Raw genomic sequence first — 8355 nt, forward strand, 5'->3', positions numbered from 1 at the left:
TAAATGGTTTATAGAATACAAATCCGTCTATGCATTTTCATAAAATAAACCAAATAATATATCCCGAAAAAAACTTAAGAAAAATAGGAAGATACTTTTAAGTTGTTCCTCAGTGAAATGAATAACATAGCGTGACTTTAGGAATGTAATTATTAGACCAATTTCATTGACAATATATATAGTTATAACTTGTTCAAATGACCTTCGTTAAATTTCTAATTTTCGTGGCCATGGCCTTCAAAATCAACATGTCTGTAGGCGACTTAAAGGCATTAATATAATTCCTGGCCTAGAAAACACACATCTGACCAGTTGGCCAGTGACAACATAGGGGATCCTTTGTATTCTATATGTTGTTCAATTTGTAATTAGGATCATTGAAACATACTGTACAACTCTCAGAGGTAATCTTTGGCACTCAGATCAAGGATTATTTATAGTTTACTGATTATATCTATAATTGACTTTTAAACTTTGTCTTTCACAGTTCTAGCAACATGATATCGGGCATTATAGCACAAAATATATGGTTTGTATCATAGCCATGAAGATTGTACAACAAGGCTACATACACGTCCATATATCACCAAGTAATAAATTCATCCACTGGAACCACAATGTAATTTGCTTGTTTTATCATACTAACAGCTTCCCATACTATAAATGAACATCGACCAAAATTATTTTTAAACGATAATACATTTAGTATATCGATCGATTTAGTTTTGTTTTACACAAAATCTATCGACCCTGGTTTAAAACATGAAACCTGTACTAATGGATATGAAAAGTCCCACACCCAATCTTTTTCATTCTACGTCTAGTGATCTCTACAAAGCTCTAAAAAGGTATTCAATGAACTCAGTTAAATAAAGAGTTGGTAGGTTTCTTAACTCAGGAACTCCGCTCTTGGCTATTAAATCACCGATAATCACCTCAGGGTTTGTTCTTTTGTTTTTTATTTGAGGCCTGTGTTGAGTTCATGAGCAGCTGAAGATGAAATCCAGTTGTACAGACAGCAGCCATTAAATCACATAGTTGATCTAATGGGACTTTGTTCGTATAGGGTAAAGTTCAGTTATTCAATATCTAATGGGCATGGTTTACACATTGTTGCTTCACACTTTAACTTCCATTGTAACCTTTGATGGGGTTATACAAATCTGTGTCACAATATACTTAGATTCATGAGCATTACTTGTTTAGACAACAAAAATATTATTGGTTTGTTAATCAAAATTTGAGAATCTACTACTTTATGGCCAAAGATGAAATAACGTAAAATTAGACAACTTGACACATAGAGCATTCACTTCTTGCTGAGCTTGTTATTGCTGTTAATTCTACGTCTCTTGGCACGATAGCCAGTTGTGTAGCATTCAGCGAAAACAAACAATTGTTCACTATAATTGGATAAACTGTGTTATTGTTTTATGTTTCAGATATAATGCCATTTACAGACATATATCTTAAGTTTTATTCACTTGAGCTTATTCTAAAGAGTTACTTTAAATTTAATGACTTTAAAATATAATAATAAGGTTAAGTGGTAAGAGAAAAACAACATAGTCATTCATTTCGATAGATAAAAACACTAAAGGATTTGGAGAGGTATTTTATGAAAAAAATGTATGTTTCGTGTTTTGGCGGGTGAAATCGGTTAAAACAAACAACTATGAAAACAAATAAGCGTAAAATCAATGTAAAACGTTTTCCGTACATTTTACTTCATGTTGAAAGCTGAGGGTATGTCGTTATAATGCACAGGAGAAACAGGGTGAGTTCTTTTAATGGAATCTGCCTTTAGACTCTAAAGACTCTACTAATCAGAAACAGCGGCTGTTGACACAAGAAAAATTCTAAGGAAATAAACACCATCTTCCTAGTTTTTTTTCTACTAAGTCATCTGCTACTGAAGGTGCACAGCAAAAGTAAGTTAGGAGAATCTCGGAAAACGTTTCTAAGTATTTTGCTATCAATCATGTGAATAATAAAGTAACCAAACCAAGAACATGTTTACATTAAAGAAAAGAAAACAAACATGACTGTATTAAATACTGTAGATGAGATTCAACGTTTTTTCACTAAGACGCATTTATAGATTTTGGAATGATTATCACAGAATTTTCACATTTGGATTAAACAGACAACGATAATCTCTTTGTTTATTTCTATGTTTTGACTTTCGCGCAAGCTACAGAAGCTATCTGCGCTAGCCGTCCTTAATTTAATAGTGAAGACTATAGGAAGGTAGCTGTTATTCATCACCACCCACCGCCAACTCTTGGACTACTCTTTTACCAACGAATAGTGGAATTAATCGTAATATTCTAACGCCCTGCAGCTGAGGAGCAAGCATATTTGGTGTGACAGAGATTTGAACTCGTAAATTATTACTGAAATATTTAACTTGGTTTTAGGCCTTTTCATTTTAATTATCATGGGTGCGGCAAGGCCAGATGGTAGGGCGCTCGACTCGTGATTTGGATAATCACCTCATATTTGTTCATATAATGTGTAAATTAAATCTAATAGTAATATCTTCGTCTACTAAACCTATAATTCTATAATGTTATTTTAGAAAAACACTTTCTCCCAGTCTTTGTAAGGATACTAGTAAGAATTCCAAAAAAATATTAACATGTTATGAAATCAAAATCAACCCTGAAGGGTGGTCTATATATTTATTTTATTTTTTTGTTTGTTTGTTCTTTTAATTTCGCGCAAAGCTACTCGAGAGCTGTCTGCACTAGCCGTTCCTAATTTTACAGTGTAAGACTAGCAGGGAAGGCAACTAATCATCACAGACCCTACGTCAATCTTGGGCTACCGTTTTACCAACGAATAGTGGGATTGACCGTAACTTCATGTTCCGCGTTTAAAGGCGTAGATGTTACTCGACAGGGATGCGAACCTTACCCTCAAATTACGAGTCCCGCCTTAACCGCGACTTGCGTCATTTGGGGACTTATATTAATATATATTGATTAGAAACTGTGAACATGAAAATGTAGAAGACACTCGACCTGTTGAAAACAGTAGTGGCAAACTGCCAAGAAAAGAAAGTACAGGAGTGATAGTGTGTGTGTGTGTTTTTTGTATAGTAAAGCCACAAGGGGCAATCTGCTCAGCCCACCGAGGGGAATCGAACCCCTGATTTTAACGTTGTAAATCCAGAGACATACCGCTGTACTAGCGGGGGGCGAGTGATAGTGAGAAGTCAAGAGTTGAAACACATGTGCTTTAAATGATGTACAAGGAAGAAAAACAATATGTTGAACAAGACATAGGAAGAACGTTTACAGTGAATAATTAAAATAAGTATAAATAAAACAGTCGAATCGTATGAATAAAATAAGCGTTTATACGCATTCTTTGGACTAAAGCAACAACTAATGAAACATTTATTTACAATTGTGGTTCAAAGTTTAGGAAAAAATTAAAATTAGAAAAAAAAGATGGTTACTTTAAGCATTGGCTGCCGATTTAAGACAACAATGGGTCATATAGGTAGGTGTTAGACAGTGAATCATTTCATAGAACGATCATTGATTCATTTATTAGGACCTGTTTAATCCACTCGGAATTAAGGAAACCGTAACTGATATGATGAAAAATGTAGACAACGTTCACTCTTACCTAATACATATAACATTGTGACTGTTTGTCATTCACAATTTGGTGACTGTCAAGAAGTCTATTTAAGACAATTGAAGTATGAGCTTTTTTCAGTTCTGAAAACGTGGATTCGATACTCATTCTGAGTACAGCAACAACTAAAATTAATTTCATAAATTATTTAATTCCTGTAATTAATACATTACAGTTAATTATTTATATTCTTTAAGCATTTAACTGTATAATTTTAATTTTCAATAACCTATAGATTAATAGGAGACAAAGTTCTAGGGAATTTAATTCCGATTCAATATTTGAATAAAACGACTTGATTGTGCTGCCATCTACCATTTAATACAATACTCAAGTTGAGTCTAGTAATTTCTAACACTTTCCATGACTGTAAAATCCGTAAATTATTATTTATTAAGCTTTTACGAAAAATATTAAATTATATGATTTAAAATATTATACACGAAATATCGTATTATTAATTACAAACATACATAGCAAATAGCAAGTGATAAGAAAATAATCATCAATTATTTATATCAGTCCTTAGTTGCAGTTTTTATTCAGTTTTCTGGTTGTATAAAGAGTTTCTAAGTTTCAAACATTTCAGCGACCCCTGGATGTGCATTCCTGTACGTGTTGAGTGAATTTTCCTGGAAAGTTTCTGTTGTTTTAGTTTACCTCCTCCAGGATATAACATGCTACCCATGTGTTTACTGGGCGTAGTGACACGTGAAGGGGCCTTGAGTTCATGTTTGGTTGGCCCATTTCGGGTCAATCGTCTTGTCCACTTGTGTAAAAGTTAACCAAGGACCACTGTTGGATGTCTTCAACAGGTATTGTGGATATTGTACGTGATGCTGTAGTTTGGGTATAGTGTTCACGAAACCATGACGTTGCTGCAGTGTCCTTGTTTGACATTGTACTGCGCCTCCTCAATGATACAAAATGGTAGGAGTCAGTGAGCACCGAAAAATTATTTTTTATTATGCATCCTGCAAATAAAAATTAAATAAAATTTTGAAAAACAGTCGATAGGTAAATGACCACGTCTTGAAGATTCTGAGTAGGAAACTTCAACATCTGTAAAACGTGTATCTCATTTTCTTGTATTACATTCTCTCTCATACAATCCTTTAGGACAAATTCTTCCTTTTATCAATTAGAGGGACTAGAAGGATTTACTGGCTCTCCAAAGTCAATCAAAAAGCTTCGTTCTGGTGACATGTTGGTGGAAACATCCACATCTCTTACATTGAAAGGCGATTAGAGATATAAATATTGAGGTTACTCCTCGTTCTACTTTGAATTCGTCACAAGGAGTTATTGTTGAGAGGAATTTGAAAAACATCCCAGAGTCAGAGATTCTCGCTGGTTTCTCCACCCAAGTAGTTTCTGCAGTGAGGCGTATCTCCACTCGCAAAGATGGAATTATAATGCCGACCAATGTCCTCTTTTTAACTTTTACATCACTGTGTCCACCTGCCACAACCAAGGCAGGTTATCTTAAATGAAAGGTCCTGCTATATATTACAAACACTCTCAGATGTTTCCACTGGCTTTTACCCAATCTACTTTCATTGTTATCCTAAATGGTTGGAGGAAAAAGAGTTGCAGCGCTTCTAAATGTTTCAAAACATTTCTTACGCTAAGGATCGAAAATTGCTATCCACCACTTCATCTCTGACGTGTGCTGCTGCACTTCCACCAACTACTATAACTGGAGTGCAGACTAATCTCTCTGTGCCTCTAAAAGAATCGTTCTCAAACCAAAGGAAAAGTATTTTGACCTACATGGATTAAAAAGATGATGAATCAACAGCAACACTCATCTCTGTCGCAAACATTCATTCAAGGAAACCCCAAGATCCACTTCCTTTAGTTCGGAGTGCAGGAATGTCCTCGGGAACGTCTTCTTCTCCCGCCTTAACATGCAAAACATTTATTCGTTCACGTCCTCAGTCGCTGGAATCCTCTTTCAACAACAAAGACCTGATAATCGACCTAGGAAAGGATCAATGGAGATCGATAGACCTCAATCGAATAAAGAAAATAGATTTAAAAGACACATTCGTAAACTGAAGGGCTCTCTACCCATTTCGCCAGATTTCTTTGTAGAGAAATGGCACGATGTGTGATGGATGGATTGCATTATTGGTTGATCAGCATGTACTTGCCATGTCTTTGTCACTCAACGCACTTATAGAAGCTGTTGGTATCAGTGCTTCCTTGGGTTGAGCCACCACTGTTTATTCTCTTTACCAGTGGCCTAAAAGGACCAATAATAAATCAGTATTAGATGCTCTCTTTGAACAGCTGCCGTCTTCGTTTTCACTTTCTGGGATATTTTAATGGTTATAATATCATGTAGGTAAGTGTTAATATTAATTGGAAGAGTTGCATTGTAGTATGTATGCTATCCTATCACAATCTTTTACCTTACAATTCTGGGTTTTCTACTTATTTCTATGCACCTAGTCAGTCCATGACTGTTATTAATCTCTCAGTTTGCTTTCCTTCACTATTCCCCCACTTTTCATGGAAGGTTGACAGTAATCCACGAGTCAGTGATCATTTTCTTTTAATTCTGAAAGAGACTGGCTGTAGTCGATGCAACCTGAGCAGGGTGCGACAGTGAAAGCTGCATCAGGCCAACCTGCCTTCTTTCACTGCTGTCACAGAACTTGATGCTGCCATTGTCTGTAAACCATCAATAGACGACTGTATGTTGGCGGTGACTGACTGTATTATATAGGCAGCTGCTCAATGTATTCCTAAAAGAGGCTTTCCACAATATCGTCGTTGGAAGTGGAATACAGCCTGCCATATGGCATGGAAGGCTCTAAAACGGGTATGGGATACTTTTCGTAAGTGTCCCGCACACTCGAATCGCATCGCTTTTCAGCAGATCTGTGTATATGCTCGGTAAGTAAGAGGTTAAAGTCGGAAGAAATATTGTATTAAATTCACAACTAGCATCTTTTCTACTACCAGTTTCAAAGTCACATTGGCAAGATTCGTATGGTCAGAGGGCAATATAATTCAGTCCCCTTCTCGATCTTGCTCTTTGATAAGGAAGTAGTTGATACCCGATATTCGCCGATACTCTAGTTTAAAGCTTTTGCCACGTATCTAGCTCTTCTGCTTCATCCTCCACCTTCTGAGTCATCAAAACCTGGACAGAGCGATCACTTCTTTCCTTTTGAGCTGATTGTCTCTACGACTGTAATCGTCCTTTTACACTGGTAGAACTCAAACTGGCCCTACATCGTTCGGATGTAATGATGTACACTACACGTTGCTGCGCCATCTATCTTCTGATTCTCTTGATATTCTTTTGATTGTTTTTAACCGGATCTTGCAGTAGAATGTTTTTTCCTGATGTGTGATGCCAGGCTATTGTCCTACCTTTCTCTAAGCCCGGGAATGATCTCAAGATTCCTTCAAATTACAATCCATTTATATCGACGATCTTTCTCTGTAAGACCATACAGAAGATGGTTAATGCTTGCCTTGTTTGGTTCATCGAATCAAAGAACCTCCTCTTGTACACCCACTTTAGTGAATAATATGTCCGCTAGAGTCTACAAACCAGGTATTTTACAGAAGTAGCCGTTTCGTTCTAGATATCGTTGTAACCTGTCGTTTCATCTTTTATCTGTTCACTATGATCTCTTAAATTTATTGACAGTCTGCCAGTTTTAACTTCATCTAAACATGTTACCTTTTCACCCCTGAAGAAACTGCTGAATGCATCAATAAATGAAAATATTTTTTAACAAATACGAACAACCTATACTTATCTAATTAAGAAGTCGGAGAAATATGATACACGAAACAGTTGTCAATAAACTGTTGAAAGTAAAATAATTTGTTACTGAAGGATTACATGACGAACATCTTAAAATATTACTTTGATATACAATGTACAACAAGGTAATGATATAATGTTAACAGTTTACTGAATGTTGCGTTTTTTGGCTGAGTCATTCAAAGATATAAATAGTGACCAATAGAAATGAGTATAAACTATGGTCACTAAAGTATTTCCTAACAAGATAATTTTCATTACATCTCTAACTGTTACAACTTCCCGAGATGACATAATATACTCAGGGCATTTTGATTACAATGATGTTCGTCCTACCTGGAGTTTACAGCTGAAGAACTTAGGGGAGGCTGTTAGTGCAGATTACACAAGAGACAGTATGAGTGGTCACTTTTCTATATGATATATATGTAAGAAAGAGTTGATGTTTTAGCTTTTACAACCCTGATATAATTATCTTCATTGTACACAGTATTTGCCTCATGAATTTGTTGACATTTAATTACGATAAAAACTATATTACTGTATAACCAGTACACAAGTAATATAAACGTAACTTTAATTCGTCTAAAGTTTGATACCTTTGTAAAATTATTATAAGACATCTTAATATTGTAGTAAATTAACCCTGTTATCCACTTTATATATAAAAAAAATTACATAAACTCGTGTGACGAATATTATTATATAGAAAGTATTGTTAAATTTGGATTGGTTGTAATAGCGTTCTAAATTTTACACGGATACATTACACATAAATAAGTGTGAAATAGTACATTTTAAGAGATCACTTAGTTCTCATTTACTGAACCAAGGATAGTGTTATTTCTGATAGTTGGTAGCCTGTGTACTGTATTATCATTATACGGATAATTAGATTTTTAGTTTTATTATAT

Source organism: Tachypleus tridentatus, chromosome 7 (assembly GCF_004210375.1).
Source record: "Tachypleus tridentatus isolate NWPU-2018 chromosome 7, ASM421037v1, whole genome shotgun sequence".
In the NCBI taxonomy this organism is placed as follows: domain Eukaryota; kingdom Metazoa; phylum Arthropoda; class Merostomata; order Xiphosura; family Limulidae; genus Tachypleus; species Tachypleus tridentatus.